At 43.0% G+C, this 24,151-nt stretch overlaps 2 pseudogenes; one reads left to right on the top strand and one right to left on the bottom strand.

The window, feature by feature from the left end:
* Nucleotides 1-469: 469 nt before the first annotated feature.
* Nucleotides 470-1,308, top strand: LOC120058684 (annotated as a pseudogene).
* A 7,356-nt stretch (nucleotides 1,309-8,664) lies between these two features.
* LOC120058683 overlaps nucleotides 8,665-24,151 on the bottom strand; it is a 51,321-nt pseudogene continuing 35,834 nt past the window's right edge.

The raw sequence follows: 24,151 nt of genomic DNA, 5'->3' as shown, positions 1-24,151 counted from the left end.
AACCTGGAGAAATGTTTCATAAATAAACCCCCACTATATATAGACTAGCAGAGCATGCTTTTAACCTACTATGGTATATTTAGGGTTTGTAGCGAGAGCAATGCCAAGTATTTGTGTAGCGGATGGATTCCCGGCAACACACGGCCATGTCTGAGCGCAGGCCCCTAAGACTGATCCTGAGGTCACACACTGTTTGTGTGACCGGGCCCTACCATGAGTATGCTCTCACACACACGAACACACATTAGTCACCAGCCAGCTGCCACTTAAAATGACATTTTGCCAGCAGCCTTATCAGACAGAGGTGTCAGAATGCACTTCAGACAATGCACAAAATGATGAGCCACTGACACCAGATCGTCTCCTCTGTGGGTGTGTGTGTGTGTGTTTATGTCTAAGTGCCTAAATAAGAGAGTGCTTGGCTAACAACCTGCCTTAGCACTAACAAACCAGAGCCTAAACGGAATCAGGCATGGCGAGGAAGGCCACCTCATGGGGACTTCTGGTCCTGCTGTATCAGCAGACGTTGATGGCAGTCCATGTGTTGGGCAGACCCTACCCTGCTAGCAATTTGGCCCAATTGAAGATAGGTAGCTACTAGTCCAGTCAGTTGATTTAGGTAGGGCACACTGATTCTTTGTCCCTGGTAGAATTGATAATAAAGTTGTGTTGAATTGGATTGATGGATGGTTGTTTGACAAAGGGCCTGGAAACTTTTGTGATCTAACAACAGCTAGTCAAAGACAAAATGTCTGACCTAATATGCGCTCTTCAAAACCATCTTTTGAGTAAAATATCTAGACTTTCTTTTGGAATGAAGGTTTCTTGTATTTGAAGGGAAATACATTTTGAATCGCCTTCATGTCAATGGCTTCAGGAACTTTTTTGTCTGTGATAGATGACCAAAACAGTGCCCAGGATACTGCAACTAAATCAAGTCGTGAAATATTGTGACGTCCACGTCAATTCCCTGTTCTACAGAATCTACTGGAGCGATTCGAGGAGACCTTGGCTGCGGTGGACTACGAGGGTGCCAACCCAAAGCACCAACACAGTCAGGCTAGCCCAGGGTGAGACGTGGCCCCAGAGGCCCCCCAGAGGCTTCTGCTCTCAGACGTCCAGGAGCCAGCTGCAGAAGGGAGCTACAGCAGGGCGCAGAGTCAGAGGGGCCGGCTGCAGGACCTGGTCATGGCCACCAGGAGTAAAGCTTTCACCGGGTGCTTCGGAGCCAGGATGAACCGCATCGGGAACTCAAGTGGCCTAGGCTGCTGTCCTGAAAAAGGTAGCTACTGTAGTACAGTTAGTTGATGTATATACAGTACACAGAAAAACATGTGTACTTGTTTTAACTTCAACAGACGAGTTACCTACTTAAGTTATGTCAACTTAGTTGCATTATAAGATGCATGTTGAGGCAACTTAACATTTGAAGTCATGGCAACTCTTTTTAAGTCGTGAACCACTATTGTGATGACTTGTGATACTATTATGACACATGCTATTGTTATAGCAAGTAGAATAGAAAACATTTGTGAACTCAAGATTTTAGTATCAACTATGATCTACCATCTTCAGTACCAGTCAAAGGTTTGGACACACCTACTCATTCAAGGGCTTTTCTTTAATTTTACTATTTTCTACATTGTAGAACAAGACAGCAAAACTATTCAATAACACATATGGAATCATGTAGTAACCAAAAAAGTGTTAAAGCTATTTTATATTTTGCCTTGATGACAGCTTTGCAAACTCTTGGCAATCTCAATTGGGTTGAGGTCGGGTGATTGTGGAGGCAAGGTCATCTGATGTAGCACTCCATCACTCTCCTCCTTGGTCAAATAGCCCTTACACAGCCTGGATGTGTGTTTTGGGTCATTGTCCTGTTGAAAAACAAATGATAGTCCCACTAAGCCCAAAACAGATGGGATGGCATATCGCTGTAGAATGCTGTGGTAGCCATGCTGGTTAAGTGTGCCTTGAATTCTAAATAAATCACTCAGTGTCACCAGCAAAGCACACCAAAGCATCACACCTTCTCCTCCATGCTTCGCGGTGGGAACCACACATACGGAGGTCATCCGTTTACCTACTCTGCGTCTCAAAGTCATGGCGATTGGAACCAAAAATCTCAAATTTGGACTCATCAGACCAAAGGACAGATTTCCACCGGTCTAATGTTCATTGCTCGTGTTTCTTGGCCCAAGCAAGTCTCTTCTTCTTATTGGTGTCCTTTAGTAGTCGTTTCTTTGCAGCAATTCAACCATGAAGGCCTGATTCACGTAGTCTCCTCTGAACAGTTGATGTTGAGATGTGTCTGTTACTTTAACTCTGTGAAGCATTTATTTGGGCGGCAATCTGATGTGCAGTTAACTCTATTGAACTTATCCTCTGCAGCAGAGGTAACTCTGGGTCTTCCTTTCCTGTGGCGGTCCTCATGAGAGCCAGTTTCATCATAGCGCTTGATGGTTTTTGCGACTGCACTTGAAGAAACTTTCAAAGTTCTTGAAATGTTCCATATTGACTGACCATCATGTCTTAAAGTAATGATGGACTGTTGTTTCTCTTTGCTTATTTGAGCTGTTCTTGCCATAATATAGACTTGGTATTTTACCAAATAGGGCTAACTTCTGTATACCACCCTACCTTGTCACAACAGAACTGTTTGGTTCAAACGCATTAAGAAAAGAAATTCCACAAATTAACTTTTAACAAGGCACACCTGTTAAAATTGAAATGCATTACAGGTGACTACCTCATGAAGCTGGTTGAGAGAATGCCAAGAGTGTGCAAAGCTGTCACCAAGGCAAAGGGTGGCTACTTTGAAGAATCTCACATATATTTTGATTTGTTTAACACTTTTTTTGGCTACTGCATGATTCCATATGTGTTATTTCATAGGGTTGATGTCTTCACTATTATTCTACAATGTAGAAAATAGAACAAATAAAGAAAAACCCTTGAATGTCTGTAGAATAACTTACAGGAAGCACACTACCTTTCAAAAGTTTGGGGTCACTTAGAAATGTTCTTGTTTTTTAAATAAAATCACTTTTTTTCTAATTAAAATAACATGAAATTGATCATAAATACAGAGTAGACATTGTTAATGTTGTAAATGACTATTGTAGTTGGAAACGGCACATTTTTTATGGAATATCTACATAGGCGTACAGAGGCCCATTATCAGCAACCATCACTCCTGTGTTCCAATGGCACGTTGTGTTAGCTAATCGTAGTTTATCATTTTAAAGGCTAATTGATCATTAGAAACCCCTTTGCAAATATGTTAGCAGACCTGAAAACTGTTGTTCTGATTAAAGAAACAATAAAACTGGCCTTCTTTAGACTAGTTGAGTATCTGGAGCATCAGCATTTGTGGGTTCGATTACAGGCTCAAAATGGCCAGAAACAAAGCACTTTCTTCTGAAACTCGTCAGTCTATTCTTGTTCTGAGAAATGAAGGCTCTTCCATGCGAGAAATTGCCAATAAACTGATGATCTCGTACAACGCTGTGTGCTACTCCCTTCACAGAACAGCGCAAACTGGCTCTAACCAGAATAGAAAGAGGAGTGGGAGGCCCCGGTGCACAACTGAGCAACAGGACAAGTACATTAGAGTGTACAGTTTGAGAAACAGACGCCTCACAAGTCCTCAACTGGAAGCTTCATTAAATAGTACCCGCAAAACACCAGTCTCAACGTCAACAGTGAAGAGGTGACTCCGGGATGCTGGCCTTCTAGGCAAACGATCTCAGCCTGAGATAAAAGATGTGATTCACAATGCTACAGTGTGGAGTGTCTGGTGGGGATGTGTTCTGACAGGCAGCGTGAACGGGACGCCAGTGTTGGTTACGCTAAAGCGAAGCCCTGTCACTCCAGTCTCACTCATGTCAAGTTGGGTTACTCTTTAGGAATTACTCTGGTGTTACAGTGAAGGATCACCACAGATGGCAACGACCCATTGAGAGAAGGTGCTACAATTTCAGGAGGAGCAGCTGAGCCGTGCAGGAACTAATCAAACACAAATGATGTGCCTGGAGACTTCTCCTTAACGGTGTCAGGATCACTTGTAAACCGTAAAGTGGCACCGCAACTCCTGGACTTTTCAGTGACTGTGATCCCAGTGATAAGAACAGGTGCGATGGTCCATGGAATAACAACCCCAGGAGGATTTTTCCACTGTGGCGGAAGATTTGCCTAATTGGTATTTGGTAGTGGGCTAGGTTCCCAGAGCCAGTCAAATGTGGAACTGGGACCAGGACCTCGTGTAATCACTCCGTATCCGGCACATCAGAACACTTTACACAGCCAGCCTGACAATGTATGTCATTTTAGTACCAGGCAACAGGGAGTCTGGACAACTCAAGCATTGGAAAGGTGAAGTTGTGCACTATGACAATATTTCTCTATATATAATATGCTATCATTGAAAATAACACAACACTTTTGTATTATATCTTCCAAAAAATATTTTCTACAATGATAATTATACAAAAATAAGATGGATACATTTGAATGATTTACAAAACTGAGACCTTTATTTTGAAGAGTAATGTCAAGGCACAAGACAGAGGTCTCTGCTTTCTCTTTTCAAGGGACCTATGGTGTTTGCCAAGGGCTTGCTTTCCTACATTTGTCAAGCTTTCACAAACTTCTCAAGCTAAGAGCAATGCCTAAACCTCCACAGCAGACGTACTAAACACAGGTGGGTCCATAATGTTATTTGGCAAAGAAACGATCCCTCTGGTCCCAACGCTAGCTAAGCGTAGCGCATTTACCATTTGTCATACAACCTCATCTGATGGCATGTCATATGCAGAGACACAACATTTAGTGTGGATATAAAGTAGCATGATACACAAAACCAGAGGAGGCTGGTGGGAGGAGCTATAGGAGAATGGGCTCATTGTAAAGACTGGAATGGAAAAAATCTGAATGGTATCCAACACATTAAACATATGGAAACCACGTTGGACTCCGTTCCATTCATTCTATTCCAGCCATTACAATGAGCCCATCCTCCTATAGCTCCTCACACCAACCTCCTCTGATAAAAACATTGATTTAAAATAACAAGTGTGTTATGGCTAGGGTTGCAAAATTCCAGTAACTTACCCAAAATTCCCCGGTTTTGGGAAAATTACCCTTACATTTTGAAACCCAAGCTATGGCAATGACACAAAGAATAATAATTGATTATCTTTACATCTATCCACACTATTTAGAAGGCATAGAAAAGCTGCACTCGCCTCATCATCATGTTTAAGGTAGACTCTGCAATATGACATCACCATACACCCATGTTACTCACAATTTTTTTGTAAGGGGGCCACTTTGGGTTGAGACAATCATTCAGAGGGCCGCACAGATCTTTCATTTGTTGTACTTCTTCTTCCAATATTATAAATTAGCAATTGAGAGCAAATTCAGAGCAATGCAATTGATTTGATGTACAGCACATCACAAATATATACATACACACATCAAATAGGCTACATCACATGTATACAACCCATATTCAGGGTTACCTCAGTAGTTGGATGAGCAAAAATGTCCCTTCTGCTCCTTGACTGAATTCATTCTAAATGTAGTCTATTGTTGCTATCCTTGTGAGGCAATCCAGGTGTGCATTGGTCAGTCTGTTTCTCTGCTTTTGTTTCACAACGTTCATTGTTGAAAATGTTGCTTCACATGAATAAGTGCTGACAAAAGCTGATGTCACCTTTTGCACACACTGCTTCAGAAGTGGATACTCTGTGTCTGACCCACAAATGGGTAACACCTGATCTTAGTTGACCTTGCAATGTGTCATTTGACTGCAGCTCCACTATCTCACTCTCCATTCCAACACGGTCAGGACAGAGGGCTGTGATGACTGGGGTCAGAGATGACACTGGCACATGAAAGGGGTTCTCAATGAAGTTGAACAACTCCTTGTACTCCGTGATATCCTTGAATCAAACTCCAACTTCAACTCTTCCAACACACGCACAAATGCATCATAGTTAAAAGGTTGCAGTATGTCTGGGTTGGATGTGGTGACTGCTCTGAGTTTTGGGAAATGAACAAACTGTCAGGTATGAACAGTGTGGTGATTTTAGTGAAATGCTGTGACCACACGCAGCATTTTGCCTGGAGTTCTAGCTTTCCCTTGGAGCTGGAGATTCACCGTGTTCAGGTGGCAGGTGATGTCAGTTAAAAAAGCCAGCTTTAATATCCACTGTGGATCATCCAGCTCTCGCTCCTCTCTCCCCTTGCTTACAACAAATTCACAGATTTGAGGGAGGAGAGATAGAAATCTTTCTAAAACTCTGCCACGAGACAGCCATCTCACCTCATTGCGAAATATCAAGTCGCCGCATTCTGTATGGTATTCCTCCAGCAATTCGCAGAATTGCCGGTGATTCAGTGCCCTCCCAATAATAATGTTCACCACAAGCACGACTTGCTGCATCACATTCTGTAAGTCACAGTCTTTGAGTTTAGCCACAAGTGCTTCCTGATGAATGATTCAATGAAATGAAACAAATTTGGGAATATCCTCTCTCTTTCTCATCAGGCCTATGAGTCCCTTCTTCTCCCCTCGCATGTTTGGGATGCCGTCAGTGCACACAGATGCCAGATTTGACCGGTCAATATTATTATCAGCAACAAATGTAATAAGGGCTTTCAGAATATCCACTCCTTGTGTTTGCCCTGAAGGGGCAGTAAACATAGAAGTTTCTCTCTGAACGACTCGTTTTGAGGGAAGCGGACCCAAACACATAATTGGGCAATGCCACTTATATCAGTGCTTTCGTAAAGCGCAATACTAAAACATCACGCCACGGATATGTCGGTAATCAGTTGCTTACCGATGTCCTCGTTTCTATGCGTCTTGTTATGGTCAAGTCTGAGAGTTGCAGTCCCTTAATTTGCTTTCAAATAGCTTCCTTGTTTGTGATATCAGCATACAATATTTTGGCTGAGGCCAAAAAACATTATTTGACAATCTCCGCGTCTGTGACGGCCTTCTTGTTTCTCACGAGTATCCAAGCAATCTCATATGTTGCCTCTGTCATTTTCTCTGCAACAGTGCTAGATCTGTCCATCATTTATTGTTGTGCTTTGAGCTGTCCTTTGAGTTGCGCTATTTTGTTGTTTCTGAGGTTGCTTTGTGGCGGATATGTTTTGTGCCAACAAAAAATGGTGGTACTTTAAAGGTGGGCATGGTGTGACTGGAAATGTCGCTCTAAATTTGCTCGTTTAAAACAATTGACTGCCTTCTGGCAAATAAGACAAAGTGAGCTAGTCCCATCATGCAGTACAAAAAAATACTTATCTGTCCATTTCTCTTGGAACTTTCTGTGTTCTTCTTGAATCGACCATATCCTCCTCTTAGCCACCGGAGCCGCGTTTGCCAGGTTAGCTACGTTAGCTAGCTGCATTTTCCCGCCGACATCTTCCTGGTTTTCCTGAATCTCCGGTGGCTGTTCGTTCATAGCTGTCACGTTGTTCTCCAGCTCTTCCCCCTCATTTTCATTGTCAATAGATTTACATTTCTTTTTTACAATAAATCGATCCATGTCAACCAGTCTGCAAAATTAGCTAGTAGCAAACTGATATGTGTTGGTCACTGTAGCTGAGCAGCTGCGTTCTATTTCGGCAAACGTTCTATTTCGGCCTTTCTGTTCAACAGCTGTGCTATACTGCCATCTATCTGCCGTCCAGAGAACAATAGATATATTCAATGAAGTGATTCAGGCCTGCATTAAACACATTTAATTGAAATTGTATCAATGTTATGTATTATGCATCAAATATAAGAAAATCACAGCGAGCCACAAATTAAGGGCATGCAGCCCGCGGGCCTTGCAATGAGTACCACTGCCATACACAGTGGGGCAACTTCCTACTTACACACATCAACTTAACAAGACAGCCATTACTGGCTTATCCCAATTTACACCATCCCTTGAGTCATGTGATGATGTCATATTGCGGATTCTACCTTTAAAGTACCACCATTTTTTGTTGGCACAAAACTACTTCCATTCATTTGTATGAGTTACCTTCAGACGATTCCCGTGACACTTGTGGTTGGGTCGTAGAGCAAAACGGAGAACACAATAGTGTTTGTGAGAATTTGTAGGCCAAACCATTCGGACGCTATAGACGTTTTCGTGAGAATACCGATTTTCAGGATGTCTCATGGTCTGACAAACACAGCTGTAGCTCGGCCACCTTCAACCGCAGATGCGGAACGCCTGACATAGGCGGGTGTGGTGGATTGTTACGCACCCCATGCAAAAACACAGATATCTCTAGCTTAACCTGACAGATTTTGATGGGATATTTTTGTTATGTTACTTAGATTGACGCACGGGTGCGCCAATAGACTCTTAAGGATTAATACTGACAACCAAACTATGCTGAGCCTTCCTTAGCCCAGCATATTTAGTCAAAATAACAAAAATAAAATGAATAAACTTTTGTCGATTCCTTTCCACTCTCATAACCTTGTTGCCTGAATATTTGTGAGAACAACTGTTTGTTGTTAAGCTTTACATATGCAAGTGAAATGATGCATTTCCGTGTTAATGTAGCTCCAAACATATCCATTGATTAGAAATGGTCCCTAATCTTGATCTCTTGATAAGCCTACTTTGATCGAAGCCCTGGCAGAACAGTGAAATGGTTTTAATGCAAATATATAGAATAGTACATTTAAATATACAGTAAACATAAAATAAAAAAATACAGTCAGAAATCTAAACAAAAGTGCTACAGTGATAATGATGATAAATCGTTGGTTGGTTGGTTAAGCACGGAAATTTGTTGGGACACGGAGGATGTCTTTGGGTGATGGAAGGCTCCTCAGCAGACAAAAGTCACCAGCTTTCATTACAAGGGGTGTGTGCCTATTATCTCATACAGAGAATGGATGCCGTGCGGTTGGGTGTGTGTAATGGATAAGACATGGAAAAGCATGGTACAGGTCCAGTTAAAGGGGGGATTGTGTCCCAAGGACAGCAAGACGCAGGCGGCTCTTGTCGGCTTTAAAGGCTGGACTCTGGAGCTCAAATGGTGATGTAGGGCTGTCTGAGTTTCACCAAAAGGAACTCGTGGGTTAAATTGTGTCGTGTGATTATTCCCACAATCTGAAAGAGAAGGTACAGGCAGCGACATCATGGAGCAAATTGCTTCCTCTACTCTAGACAGACTCTCAAAAAGAATTAATTAGCTACAGTAGTTCATTAAGAAAGCAATTTCTCTGCTTAGTGCTTCTATGCAAAATAAAATTCTAGAGCTCGTTTTGACGGATAAAAAAAGTTGAGTTACTCACTTGAAGCTGCGTTTATGTCAGAGAGAATGTTGATAATTCATGCCAGTTTAAATTTGAACAATATGGACATTTCATACATACTGTGTCAAGCACTTGGAATGAGTCTATGGTGTGTCTGTCTTTATGATGGACCAACAGAGACATGTTGTGTTTTGAATGGTTGTTATTATAAATCTGGGTTGTATTCATTAGGCACCAAACAGAAGGAAACAAAGGGGGGACTACTTGAACTTGTCCAAAAAGAAACACTCCTTTCTCTTTTCCATTGCAAACCGTTTGGCTACAGTGTTCACTGATGAATACAACCCTGTCCACAGAGAGTAAACAGGAAGTAGAAACAGGAAGTTGAGGAATGGGTCTTAACCCTTTGCAGTAACACTCACCTCTCCTACGGCATTGACCATAGGTAGGTGTCGGAGGCCAATGGTTCTGAACAGGTTAAAAACTTGGGACACATGAGTTTTTGGGGACACTGTGTAGGGGCATGGGTTCATGTACGGGGTGACGTCCTGAAAGGGAAAGATGAAAAATAATTGTCCCTTTTTCGCATTGTCCATTGTATTGACTCGATAAAGAGATGTCACACATCCATAATGATTGGCTGGGTCGTACCACTATAATGTGGGGTTGTAAGTGCAGTGTTAGCTGTAGATGTAGTATTTTATTAGGATCCCCATAAGCTGTTGCCAAGGCAACAAATACTCTTACTGGGGTCCAAACAGAGATAAAACATCAAACAAAACATTGTGCATAATACAAATTTACATCGCTACATTATTACATTACAATATTACAATAATACATTACTAAGAAGAGTGTGTGGGTGTTGTGTGTGGGTGTCTGTCTCTTCACAGTCCACGCTGTGCCGTGAGGTGTTTTATCAGTTTTTTGATTTTTTTATCTGGATTTTACTGCTAGCTTGAGTTACGTGGAAGAGAGTTCCATGTAGTTATGGCTCTACAGTTGAAGTCGGAAGTTTACATACACTTAGGTTGGAGTCATTAAAACTTGTTTTTCAACCACTCCACAAATGTCTTGTTAACAAACTATAGTTTTGGCAAGTCGGTTAGGACATCTACTTTGTGCATGACACAAGTAATTCTTCCAACAATTGTTTACAGACAGATTATTTCACTTATAATTCACTGTGTCACAATTCCAGTGGGTCAGAAGTTTACATACACAAAGTTGACTGTGCCTTTAAACAGCTTGGAAAATTCCAGAAAATGATGTGATGGCTTTAGAAGCTTCTGATAGGCTAATTGACATCATTTGAGTCAATTGGAAGTGTACCTGTGGATGTAATTCAAGGCCTACCTTCAAACTCAGTGCCTCTTTGCTTGACATCATGGGAAATCAAAAGATATCAGCCAAGACCTCAGAAAAAAAATTGGGAGCAATTTCCAAACGCCTGAAGGTACCACGTTCATCTGTACAAACAATAGTACGCAAGTATAAACAGCATGGGACCATGCAGCCATACGAAAAGCGCAAATCAATCGCAGAACAACAGCAAAGGAACTTGTGAAGATGCTGGAGGAAACACGTACAAAAGTATCTATATCCACAGTAAAACGAGACCTATATTGACATAACCTGAAAGGCCGCTCAGCAAGGAAGAAGCCACTGCTCCAAAACCGCCATAAAAAAAGCCAGACTACGGTTTGCAACTGCACATGGGGACAAAGATCGTACTTTTTGGGGCAATGTCCTATGGTCTGATGAAACAAAAATAGAACTGTTTGGCCATAATGACCATCGTTATGTTTGGAGGAAAAAGGGGGAGGCTTGCAAGCCGAAGAACACCATCCCAACCGTGAAGCATGGGGGTGTCTGCATCATGTTGTGGGGGTGCTTTGCTGCAAGAGGGACTGGTGCACTTCAGAAAATAGATGGCATCATGAGGTAGGAAAATTATGTGGATATATTGAAGCAACATCTCAAGACATCATTCAAGAAGTTAAAGCTTGGTCGCAAATGGGTCTTCCAAATGAACAATGACCCCAAGCATACTTCCCAAGTTGTGGCAAAATGGCTTGAGGACAACAAAGTCAAGGTATTGGAGTGGCCATCACAAAGCCCTGACCTCAATCCTATAGAAAATGTGTGGGAAGAACTGAAAAAGCGTGTGCAAGCAAGGAGGCCTACAAACCTGACTCAGTTACACCAGCTCTGTCAGGAGGAATGGGCCAAAATTCACCCAACTTATTGTGGGAAGCTTGTGGAAGGCTTCCCGAAACATTTGACCCAAGTTAAACAATTTAAAGGCAATGCTACCAAATACTAATTGAGTGTATGTAAACTTCTGACCCACTGGGAATGTGATGAAAGAAATAAAAGCTGAAATAAATCATTCTCTCTACTATTATTCTGACATTTTGCATCCTTAAAATAAAGTGGTGATCCTAACTGACCTAAGACAGGGAATTTTTATTTGGATAAAATGTCAGGAATTGTGAATAACTGAGTTTAAATGGATTTGGCTAAGGTGTATGTAAACTTCCAACTTAAACTGTATATAGTACTGTGCGTTTGCTAGCCTCTGTTCTGGGCTAGGGGACTATGAAGAGACCTCTGGTGGCATGTCTTGTGGGGTATGTATAAGTGTCTGAGCTGTGTGTTAACCGATTTAACAGATAGTTCAGTACTTTTAACACGTCAATACCTCTCACAAAGACCAGTAGTCAATCTCTCCTCTACTTTGAGCCACGAGAGATTAATATGCATGTTGTTGATATTAGTCTTCTGTGTACATTTAAGGGCCAGACATTCTGCTCTGTTCTGGGTCAACTGTATTTGCCTATGTCCCTCTTTACAGCACTTGACCATATAATGGCGCCGAAGGAGATGGACGCCGTTTTACGAACCTATAACCAATTGTGCTATTGTGTATATTTTTTCATGTTATTTGTAACTTATTTTGTACATAATGTTTCTGCCACCGTGTCTTATGACCGAAAATAGCTTCTTGATATCAGGGCAGCGATTACTCACCCCGTACTGGAGGAATCCTTCCTTCCTTCAACGAGTCGGACGGGAAGGATTTACTCTAGACACCCGACAAGACCTTCATCCCCAGCATTCGCAGGAGGAAAAGACGGCGGTCCGGGTGCCTTGTAAGGATCTGTCGCCGAAAGGGTAATCTACCTTTACCATCGGTCCTATTAGCCAACGTACAATCAATCGATAATAAAATAGACGAACTACGAGCACGTATATCCTACAAACGGGACATTAAAAACTGTAATATCTTATGTTTCACAGAGTCGTGGCTGAACGATGACATTAAGAACATACAGCTGGCGGGTTATACACTATCGGCAGTATAGAACAGCAGCCTCTGGTAAGACACGGGGCGGGGGCATATGTATATTTGTAAACAACAGCTGGTGCACAAAATCTAAGGAAGTCTCAAGGTTTTGATCAACTGAGTTAGAGTATCTCATGATAAGCTGTAGCACACACTATTCAACAAGAGAATTTACATCTATATTTTTCGTAGCTGTCTATATACCACCGCAGACCGATGCTGGAAATAAGACCGCACTCAATCAGCTGTATACGGCCATAAGCAAACAGGAAAACGCTCATCCAGAGGCGGCGCTCCTAGTGGCCGGGGACTTTAATGCAGGGAAACTCAAATCAGTTTTACCTAATTTCTATCAGCACGTTAAATGTGCAACCAGAGGGGAAAAAAACTCTAGACCACCTTTACTCCACACACAGAGATGCGTACAAAGCTCTCCCTTGCCCTCCATTTGGCAAATCTGACCATAATTCTATCCTCCTGATTCCTGATTACAAGAAAAAACTAAAGCAGGAAGTACCAGTGACTTGGTCAATAAGAAAGTGGTCAGATGAAGCAGATGCTAAACTACAGGACTGTTTTTCTAGCACAGACTGGAATATGTTTCGGGATTCTTCCGATGGCATTGAGGAGTACACCACATCAGACACTGGCTTCATCAATATGTGCATCGATGACGTCGTCCCCACAGTGACCGTACATATATTCCCCAACCAGAAGCCATGGACTACAGGCAACATCCGCACTGAGCTAAAGGGTAGAGCTGCCGCTTTCAAGAAGTGGGACTCTAACCCGGAAGTTTATAAGAAATCCCGCTATGCCCTCCGACAAACCATCAAACAGGCAAAGCTTCAATACAGGACTAAGATTGAACCGTACTACACCGGCGCTGACGCTCGTCGGATGTGGCAAGGCTTGCAAACTATTACAGACTACAAAGGGAAGCACAGCCACGAGCTGCCCAGTGACATGAACGTACCAGACGAGCTAAATTACTTCTATGCTCGCTTCGAGGCATGCAACACTGAAACATGCATGAGAGCACCAGCTGTTCCGGACGACTGTGTGATCACATTATTCACAACTAGATTTAGATGAGGTTCAGGGTTTAACAAATTATTTGTCCCAAATACAATGCTTTTAGTTTTCGATATATTTAGGACTAGCTTATTACTAGCCACCCATTCTAAAAATGACTGCAGATCTTTGTTAGGGGTTGCAGTGATTTACTTGCCGTGATAGCTGACGTGTATAATGTTGAGTCATCGGCGTACATAGACACACATGCTTTATTTAATGCTAGTAGTAGGTTATTAGTAAAAAAGGAGAACAGTAGAGGGCTAAGACAGCTGCCTTGAAGAACAACCACACTCTACCTGGTTTACATTAGAGAGGCTTCCATTAAAGAAAACCCTCTGTGTTCTATTAGATAGGTAGCTCTCAATCCACGATATGGCAGATAACACATATGTTTTTTCAGCAACAGATTATGATCAATAATATAAGAAGCTGCATTGAAGTCTAACAACACAGCTCCTGTGTGATGGACTGGATCGTACCACTATCATGTGGGTGCAGTAGTAGCTATAGATGTGTGATGGACTGGGTCGTACCACTATCATGCAGGGGTTGAGGAGGGCCAGGTCCAAGTTGTGGATGTCTGGGAAACAGCGGTAGTCCTCAGTCATCTCAGTGTATGACAGTCTGGGCTGCGTGGCACTCTATGTGGACGCACAGACATACAGTCAAAGAGAACAGTGCACAAACACAGACACGCCTTCCCTTCCTCTCTCCCATAGACACACTGACTAACTCCTAGGTCATATTCATTAGTGCATAGTGCAAAACGTAGCAAAACGTTTTGCAATGGAGAACAAAAATGAGAGTGAAGGTAGTTCCTCCACAGTTTCTTCCATTTGGTGCCTAATGAACACTAGGGCTGGGAATTGCCAGGGACCTCACAATATGATATTATCACGATACTTAGGTGGGATACTATATGTATTGAGATTCTTTATGTCACACTATTTTATATATTGCCAATCGATACTCTGATTTTATTGTGATTCGATGTTCAAACATACTGCTCACTATATGTCTGCTGCAAAGGAAAAAAAGAGCCATGAGTAAACAAGTTTTGAGCAGTCATGGAAATAAAAGTGCTAAAAACATGTTGGCTCAACATATAAAAAGAAGATTAAAATCAAGATAAGATTAAGATAATCTTGCAATAATCTATTGTATAAATGTTTTCCCCCCATCACTAACTAATACGACCCTCATGAGGAGTGGGTTGGAACACTAACCGACTGGTTCTCTGTGTAGCAGACGCCACGGATGAGCAGGTTGACCAACTGGGACCGCAAGATGATGCCGTGGAAGGTCAGAGGTCGGAACCACTCTTCCATGGTCCACTCCTCGCTAGGGGACTGGTCTGGATAAAGGTTAGGGTAGGGCACGTGTCTGGAAAGATACACACAGAAAAACACGTCAGCACAACATTTCCTCCAAATAAAAAACACCAGACTGGCTCATCACAGTTAATGGGAACTATCTATGTTTGACCTGCTTCTCCTTCTAAACATGCTTGCTAATTAAATAGAGGATGGGTCATTACCTGGTTTATGACTGCAGTAATGGGGTAAAGACATCAGTGCTAAGATCTGGTTATGACTTCAGTGGTTAGAACATACCATAGTATCTGTTTGAACACATCACCTAGTAGTCAAGCATTGTGTGTCTGCTACGTAGGTAACTCTGCAGTCTTCTTAGGAACAGGAAGGTATGGGCATCTTCACACTTCTCACGGGAAATTAAGCAGATGTAAAGATGTATACATCAAGACTTGGTCAATATGTAAACATATGGCTTCTAAGACATAAAGTAATCATATGAGGTTTTTTCCAAAAATGTGGTGTCTTTTCAGAATTGGAAGTTTTCAACAACAAAAAAATCTAACTTGATTTCACCTAATTTTAACATTCTGTCATAAAGAGCACATGTTCAACTTCATAAAAAAACACATTTTCCCATCTACAAAATGACTATAGTAGTTTCAAGTTCAATTTGTCACATGCACAAGTACAGTGAAATGCTTAACTTTCAAGCCCTTCCCAAAAGTGCAGTATTCAATATCAAAATAGTATAACAAAAATAAAACAGAAGAAATAAGAGAAAGAAAAAAACACAACTAGACTTTATACAGGGTCAGGGCCAGTGCCACATGTACAATGTGCAGGGATACTGGAGTGTTTGAGATAGTATGTACATGTAGGCAGGGATTGGGAGAAAGTGACTGGTAGCAGGATCAATAATGATAATAATAACAGTAAACAGTATGGCAGCAGCATAAGTGGTGGGTGGGTGGTGGTGAGTGTGTGTATGTGTGTGGGTGTTGATTAATCAACAATCATTTTAGCAGAAGCATAAGTGTGTGGCGTCAGTAATGACTGTGTGACTGAGGGTGTACAGTATGTTAGTGTGCGCATGTGAGCATGTGTGTGTGCATGTGAGTAAGAGTGACAGTGAAGGTGTGTTAGAGTTGTGGCAGTCATGACATTTTGTCAGACGGTTATTGTCATGCAAAAGAATGCCGGTCTCAAGGTAATTGACCGTTAATGAACATAAACACACATTTAGCATCTCCAGGCCTTCAAGCATACAAGCTACATACAAGACGCTGATGCGCATCTTTGGAACATCTACATTTAAAAAAGTATAATAAATCAATTTCATATACACCATCACAATAAATCCATTGTTTATTTTAGTCAGGTCTAAAGAAACATTATAGTATGAAGAAAATGTATTTTCCCAAAGAACAGAATATGAGTTGGCCTACTGTATAGTATCTGGCTATGATCCATGCCATAGGCTGTAGGCTTGTTCATTTCGCTGACAAGATATGCTTATAAGTCCCGTGCCATTATTTTATACTATATGATTTTACTTTACCATTCTGGAGCGAGTGTGCATATGAAGTGGCTATGTTGAGCTAAAAGTGATCATTTGAAACAGGTCCTACATGCTAGATTTAGAGTTATTTGGCAACCTTAGTTGTGAATGATACAAACCTTAGAATGTTTTAGAAATCCAAACATAAATGGGCTGCATGATGCGACTATAGGATATTGATGATTTGAGAAGGTCACAAAAAAAGCTTGCGCTATGTTCCTTGCCTCAGGCTGCACACACTGTTCTCTCACCAAGTGTTCATATTTTCACCCATCAGACTATTCTCAATTTAATCTTGACTTTACTAATATGTAAAATCAGTTTCGATTTAGAATGGCCCATTATCAAATGGACAGGAACAGGGGGGAAAATACATGTAAGCTGTATGTACTCAAATAGCGAATGGAGGCCATGTGTTTTCCCACCAGTCCGTTTTTCAATAATGCCTGGTAGGCTACTTCAGTTTTATAGCAGACCTGTGCTTCATATGAGCAGCTGAGAAATAAATATAACAACACTTATTTCACTCGACGCGTCAACCACTGTTTGAGGAGCATGCTCTCGCTGCCCGACAGGTGATATTCTGCCCAAACTCTCTATGCCATGGACTCTCCAACCCTGTTCCTGCAGCTACCCAGCGCTTCATTTGGGAAACCAAGTGAAATCTGTTTGGGAACAGCGATAGTAACATGTTTATCTCAACAAAACATATTTCACTAAACTGTTGACAGCCCCTCTGCATGCTCAAGAAAGGAATAAAGGAAAGGAGATGGAAACGCATGGTGGTGAGATATTCTGTAAAGCTAAAGTTAATGTGCCACCCAATTAATTATGAAAATATAGAAAAATCCTATTAATAGGCTATTCAAAATCAAATACAAATTCACTATAATTGTAGACTACCTGTAAGCCGCCCTGCACAATCAATGAACCAACAGCATCGCCTAGGGTTGTATGTACGCACGGTAATCTCCTTTCATGCACCCTGGGCATTCTTTTTTTAAATTTTACTGCGGTAATGACTCATGACTGACAGTGTGGCGGTAATACGGTCACCGCAACAGCCTTAAGGTGTGTGCGTCTGAGTGGGTAGAGACCTGTGGTTGGGCATAGAGTCAGTGTGGATAGTTTGTGGGAGAGCAGTAGTTGTTATCCATTTAACAGTCTTATGACCAGGAGATAAGTTGTTTAGGAGTCTGTTGGTCTGAGCCTTGATGCACTGGTACCACCTGCCGGAAGGGAGCATGAAGAACAGTCCGTGTCTGAGGTGGCTGGAGTCTTAGGTAATTTTTGGGGCCTTTTTCAGACACCGCATGGAATGTACGTCCTGGATGGCTGGGAGCTCACCACCAGTGATGCGCTGGGCCATCTACACCACTTTCTTCCCGTCGAGAGTGGTTCAGTTGCCATAACAGACGGTTATACAACCAGTCAGGATGGTGCAGCTGTAAAAGTTCCTAAGGATCTGAGGGGCCATGCCAAATCGTTTCAGCCTACTGAAGGCGAAGAGGCACTGCCATGCCTTCTTCACGACTGTGCTGGTGCCAATTCCTCAGTGATGAGGACACCGAGAAACTTGACCCTCTCCACTGTGGACCCATCAATGTGGATGAGGGTATGCACCCCCCCATTTCTTGTATTCCATGATAAGCTCGTTGTAAATGGCTATTAAGTGCCAAATAAAGTAAAAGTCCAATGCAGTTGTTTTTATCTCAATGGCAAATCATTTCTGGGTAACAATTAAGTACATTGCTGTGATTGTTTTCAATTAAAATTGTTAAAAATATATATATATATTTGCTTCACAGCAGAAAGCAATTTCTCAAGCAAGGAATTAGCTACAGTAGGACTGTCTGGGATTAGTCTGAGTGAGGAGGGGAAAACTGAAAACTAGCTGTTATTTGGAACTCTTTCTTATAGAGGGTTGCCAGGTTGCGTATGACGCCTCCTAGAAGCCATGTTGGAAGATCACCACGTCAATTCTTCCAACAACAACAGCTGAGTGGCTACCCCAAGCTGCATGATAACAGTGCCTAAAACTAGTTGATTCATCACCATGGTAAATTTCTGTTCAGTATTTGGCTGCTCTAACAAGGCAGGAAAGACAACGGGAAAAACATATTTTTTACAGATTACCCGCAATCATGAAACACCAAGGAGATAAGACTCAAGAACTGTCTGAAAAACAAAGAAACCTTTTTGTCAGTCAAGACCTGAACCCAGACAACTGTCAGTACAGGATCTGTTCCGACCATTTCATCACTGGTTAGTCTGATCAATTTATAGTTTAGTTTAGATTTTATGCTAACCAGGTGATGACAACAAGACTAAGTTAGCCAACATTAGCTACCTAATAGCGTGTAGTCTAGCTATTAGCATGTGTCTCTCTCATAGGCTGCGCATGAGGTTCAAGTTTTGGGGAAGCTATTTTTTCCACCATAAAAATGTACCTTTATAATAAAGTATTGCATGCATCTATCAACGCATTTGCAGACTAATGTCAGCCTACTATTCCTAATGTGATGATTGGATAGTCATAATTTATTTGGATATTAATATAACTCAATCTAATCCTTGTGCATGGCTGAGCGTGTAGTGGCATAGGTAAAATAAAAAAAGGTTAAAATAAATAAATAAGCCTATAGGCTATATCAAAGATGTTTCTTTTCTTTCCTTTGCACAGGGAAAATGTGGCCTTTGATCAACACATTTCATGCAATTCTACTACACTTTATATGACTGGAGACATTAGCAGAATCTTTTTTAATACGACAAATTACAGGGTAGCCTAGACCTTCTCTGCTGACACTGACAAACAGATCAATAAAAAAACTACCATGTCTTGAATGCAACTAATCTAAGCCATTTAGCCGGGAGGAAGACATTATTGTCCAAAATTCCAGTGGCACTGACACAATGATCACTTTTTTATTTAACTAGGCAAATCAGTTAAGAACAAATTCTTATTTACAATGACGGCCTACCGGGGAACAGAGGGTTAACTGCCTTGTTCAGGGGCAGAACGACAGATTTTTACATTGTCAGCTTGGGTATTCAATCCAGCAACCTTTCGGTTACTGGCCCAACACTCTAACCACTAGGCTACCTGCTGCCCCATTTGTTGAGAACTCTATTCATAAAGTGGGACAATGTATGGCCATTACAGCCTAGAACTAAGGCCTCAATGGGATAGGACAACCTGCTATGTTGACTTTTGGTTCTTCCAGCCCAACAATAGATTTCATCTCTGTATGACACTAAATCCCCTCTATGAATTAAACACAACCAATCAAGAGCGCTGATGCTGTAGGTTAATCAGCTATCAAGACGCCCATGTCGACTGGATTCCCTCTGTGAAGATGAGCAATGCTGCAGCAGCATCAGTTTCTACTTCTACTATTTCGCCCTTTTCCAGATATGAAAGGAGATATCCCTCAGTTAGACAAAATGGTTGGTCAATCTGAATGATTCTGAATGATAATGAAGGGTGTAGCAATAACTGCTGATTAAACAGAAACACAGTTTCACAGTACACATGTATGAATAAATGAATTGTAATTTGGAACAACATGTAAAAGACTATTGTTTTATGACATTGTAAACATACTTTAATAATAGGCAATTTTGTTGTATTGTGTGTCATCTCTGCTTTGCCTTGCCTTATTAAATGAAATGTATTTCTTACAGCCTAACTATTCTTTCTTTCTTTTACAATTTAAACATATTTAGCATAGACAATGTAATTGTTGTGGTAGGCAAACCATCTTCATTATCACAGTGGCACCTCCTGTCACACCCTGATCTGTTTCACCTGTCTTGTGCTTGTCTCCACCCCCTCCAGCTGTCACCCATTTCCCCATTATCACCTGTGCATTTATACCCGTTTTCTGTTTGTCTGTTGCCAGTTTGTCTTGTAAAGCCTACCAGCGTGTTTTTCCGTACTCCTGTTCGCGTTAGTCCCTGTTTTCTAGTTTTGACCATTCTGCCTGCCCTGACCCTGCCTGCCGTTCGGTACCTTTTGACACTGCACTGGATTACTGACCTCTGCCTGCCCTGACCCTGCCTGCCGTTCTGTACCTTACGGACTCTGCACTGGATTACGGACCTCTGCCTGCCTGCCGTTCTGTACCTTATGGACATTGCACTGGATTACCGACCTCTGCCTGCCCTTGACCTGTCATTTTGCCTTTCCCATTTTGTTTATAAACTTCTGATTTTTACTGTCTGCATCTGGGTCTTATCCTGAGGTCTGATACCTCCAAGTGCCAATCAGACCTTCTGGGAGAAAAGTATCTGGCATTGAACTTTGTAGAAGTAGTTGTCTGTTTTTATGCTAAGGATCCAATCTCCTGCTTCAACATTTCACTGGGGTTGGATTTGCACTAAACAATTTCATATCAGGATAAAGAATGTACAAAATCTAGTATAATGATAATATACATTGTCTATTGGTATCGCTTTTTAATTGAAAACATATAGCTCAACAACGTATTATGTAAACAATGTGTGAGGTCAGCTATTTGCTGCTTCAGATGCACAATGTCATGGGGTGCATTGCAAATGCCCATAAGGCTAATGCCGTCATACTGTAGGCCAGTGGTTCCCGACTCTGGTCTTCAAGTACCCCCAACAATACATATTTATATTGTAGCCCCGGATAAGCACACATTGATTGAACTTGTCAGTTGTCAGTAGTTGACAAGTTGAATCAGGTATGTTTGTCTGGGGCTATAACATAAATGTGTGCTGCTGAGGGGACTCAAGGACCGGAGTTGGGAACTACTGCTGCATTGGTGTTGCGTGCCATTATCAGCTGTGAAATGGGCATGACTGACATCCTGAGTGACAAAACTAATTGGAGAGCTTACAACTGAACAAAAAGGTCATGTTCATTTGAGAATACAACACAAACACATGACAGATTCCTTCCACTCTTTATTGCAGGATTGTGATCTGCGATTAATCAACATTGACTAGTTCATCTTGAATAATAGTTAACAATACACTTACCTTAAAAGAATCAGCACTTTATTACATATCACAAAGTGTCCAAGTAAGCTAACTCAAAGGTTAGACATCTTAGTAACAAGTAGGCTATTATTACGAAAGCATAAGGGAAACAAAAGCTGTGTTCCAATACTCATACTAACTGTACTATTTGTGACATGAATTGAGTATATAGTATGCTTATTGGTCATAGTATCGATTATAGTTAGTATGCCAAAAGTTCCCGGATGTCGTATTTAAATTCGCCGAAATATGAAGTATACACGCAGAGGACAATATTTCTGTACTTTAGGGCCCATAATGCAATTATTTAGGAAATGGGTGTGGCTTCACATCGTTTTCAGGTTTGAAGAAAATGGGGTGCTCAATGGGGTGCTTTCGTAAATTCTCTCTGGCTATCTTCTCGTCTGAGTGTACCAGAGCACAGAATTAATTTACGAGCGCTCAACACCCGTTGAATGTGGCCGGTGTGTCACGTTCCTGACCTGTTTTCTGTTGTTTGGTATGTGTTTATTGGTCAGGGCGTGAGTTTTGGGTGGGCAGTCTATGTTTTCTGTTTCTATGTTGGTTTTGGGTTGCCTGGTATGGCTCTCAATTAGAGGCAGGTGTTTGACGTTTCCTCTGATTGAGAGTCATATTAAGGTAGGTTGTTCTCACTGTTTGTTTGTGGGTGATTGTCTCCGGTGTCTGTGTTTGTCGCGCCACACGGGACTGTCTCGGTTTGTTTGTACGTTCGTTCTTTTGTGTAGTCATTTTCCTGTTCGTGAGTTCTTCGTTTTATGTAAGTACGCATGTCCAGGTCTGTCTACTCCGTTTTGTTATTTTGTTAGTTATTCAAGTTAGTTCGTTTTTGTCTTGTCAAATAAATCATTATGAATTCACACCCCGCTGCACGTTGGTCCAATCCTTGCTACTCCTCTTCGGATGAAGAGAAGGAGGAAGCCCGTTACAGAATCACCCACCAAACCCGGATCAAGCAGCGGGTTAACGGACAGCGCACGAAGCAGGATTTCTGGTCTTGGGAGGAAATCATGGAAGGAAAAGGACCATGGGCTAAGGTTGGAGTGAATCGCCGCCCATGGGAACAGCTGGAGGCAGCTCGGAGAGCGGAGGAAACCGGAGAGAGGAACCGGCGTTATGAGGGGACGCGTCTAGCACGGAAGCCTGAAAAACCCGCAAGTACAACCCAAAAATTTCTTGGGGGGGGGCTAAGAGGTAGTGGGTCTAGGGCAGGTAGGAGACCTGCGCCCACTTCCCAGGCTAACCGTGGAGAGCGGGAGTACGGGCAGACACAGTGTTACGCAGTAGAGCGCACGGTGTCTCCTGTACGTGTGCATAGCCCGTTGCGGGTTATTCCACCTCCCCGCACTGGTAGGGCTAGATTGAGCATTGAGCCAAGTGCCATGAAGCCGGCTCTACATATCTGGCCACCAGTACGTCTCCTTGGGCCGGCTTACATGGCACCAGCCTTACGCATGGTGTCCCCGGTTCGCCTACATAGCCCGGTGCGGGTTATTCCACCTCCCCGCACTGGTCAGGCGACGGGGAGCATACAACCAGGTAAGGTTGGGCAGGTTCAGTGCTCAAGGGAGCCAGTACGCCTACACGGTCCGGTATATCCGGCGCCACCTTCCCGCCCCAGCTCAGTACCACCAGTGCCTGCACCACGCACCAAGCCTCATGTGCGTCCTCAGAGCCCTGTACGCACTGTTCCTCCTCCACGCACTCTCCCTGTGGTGCGTGTCTCAAGCTCAGTGCCTCCAGTTTCGGCACCACGCATCAAGCCTCCTGTGCGTCTCCAGAGCCCTGTACGCACTGTTCCTTCTCCCCGCACTCGCCCTGAGGTGCGTGCCCTCAGCCCGGTACCTCCAGTTCCGGTACCACGCACCAGTCCTATAGTGCGCTTCGAGAGTCCAGTGTGCCCTGTTCCTGCTCCCCGCACTAGCCTTGAGGTGCGTGTCTCCAGTCCGGTACCACCAGTTCCGGCACCACGCACCAGGCCTACTGTGCGCCTCAGCAGGTCAGAGTCGGCTGTCTGCCCAACGCCGCCTGCACTGCTCGTCTGCCCAGCACCGTCTGAGCCATCTGTCTGCCCAGCACCGTCTGAGCCATCCGTCTGCCCAGCACCGTCTGAGCCATCCGTCTGCCCAGCGCCGTCTGAGCCATCCGTCTGCCCAGCGCCGTCTGAGCCATCCGTCTGCCCAGCGCCTTCTGAGCCATCCGTCTGCCCAGCGCCTTCTGAGCCATCCGTCTGCCCAGCGCCTTCTGAGCCATCCGTCTGCCACGAGCCATTAGAGCCGCCCGTCTGTCCCGAGCCATTAGAGCCGTCCGTCAGTCAGGAGCCGCTAGAGCCGTCCGTCAGTCAGGAGCTGCCAGAGCCGCCAGCCAGTCAGGAGCTGCCAGAGCCGCCAGCCAGTCAGGAGCTGCCAGAGCCGCCAGCCAGTCAGGAGCTGCCAGAGCCGCCAGCCAGTCAGGAGCTGCCAGAGCCGCCAGCCAGTCAGGAGCTGCCAGAGCCGCCAGCCAGTCAGGAGCTGCCAGAGCCGCCAGCCAGTCAGGAG

The sequence above is a fragment of the Salvelinus namaycush genome, chromosome 14 (assembly GCF_016432855.1).
Source record: "Salvelinus namaycush isolate Seneca chromosome 14, SaNama_1.0, whole genome shotgun sequence".
Lineage (NCBI taxonomy): Eukaryota > Metazoa > Chordata > Actinopteri > Salmoniformes > Salmonidae > Salvelinus > Salvelinus namaycush.
Note: the sequence above shows the minus strand (reverse complement) of the source record. Positions and strands in the feature narration are given on the sequence as shown.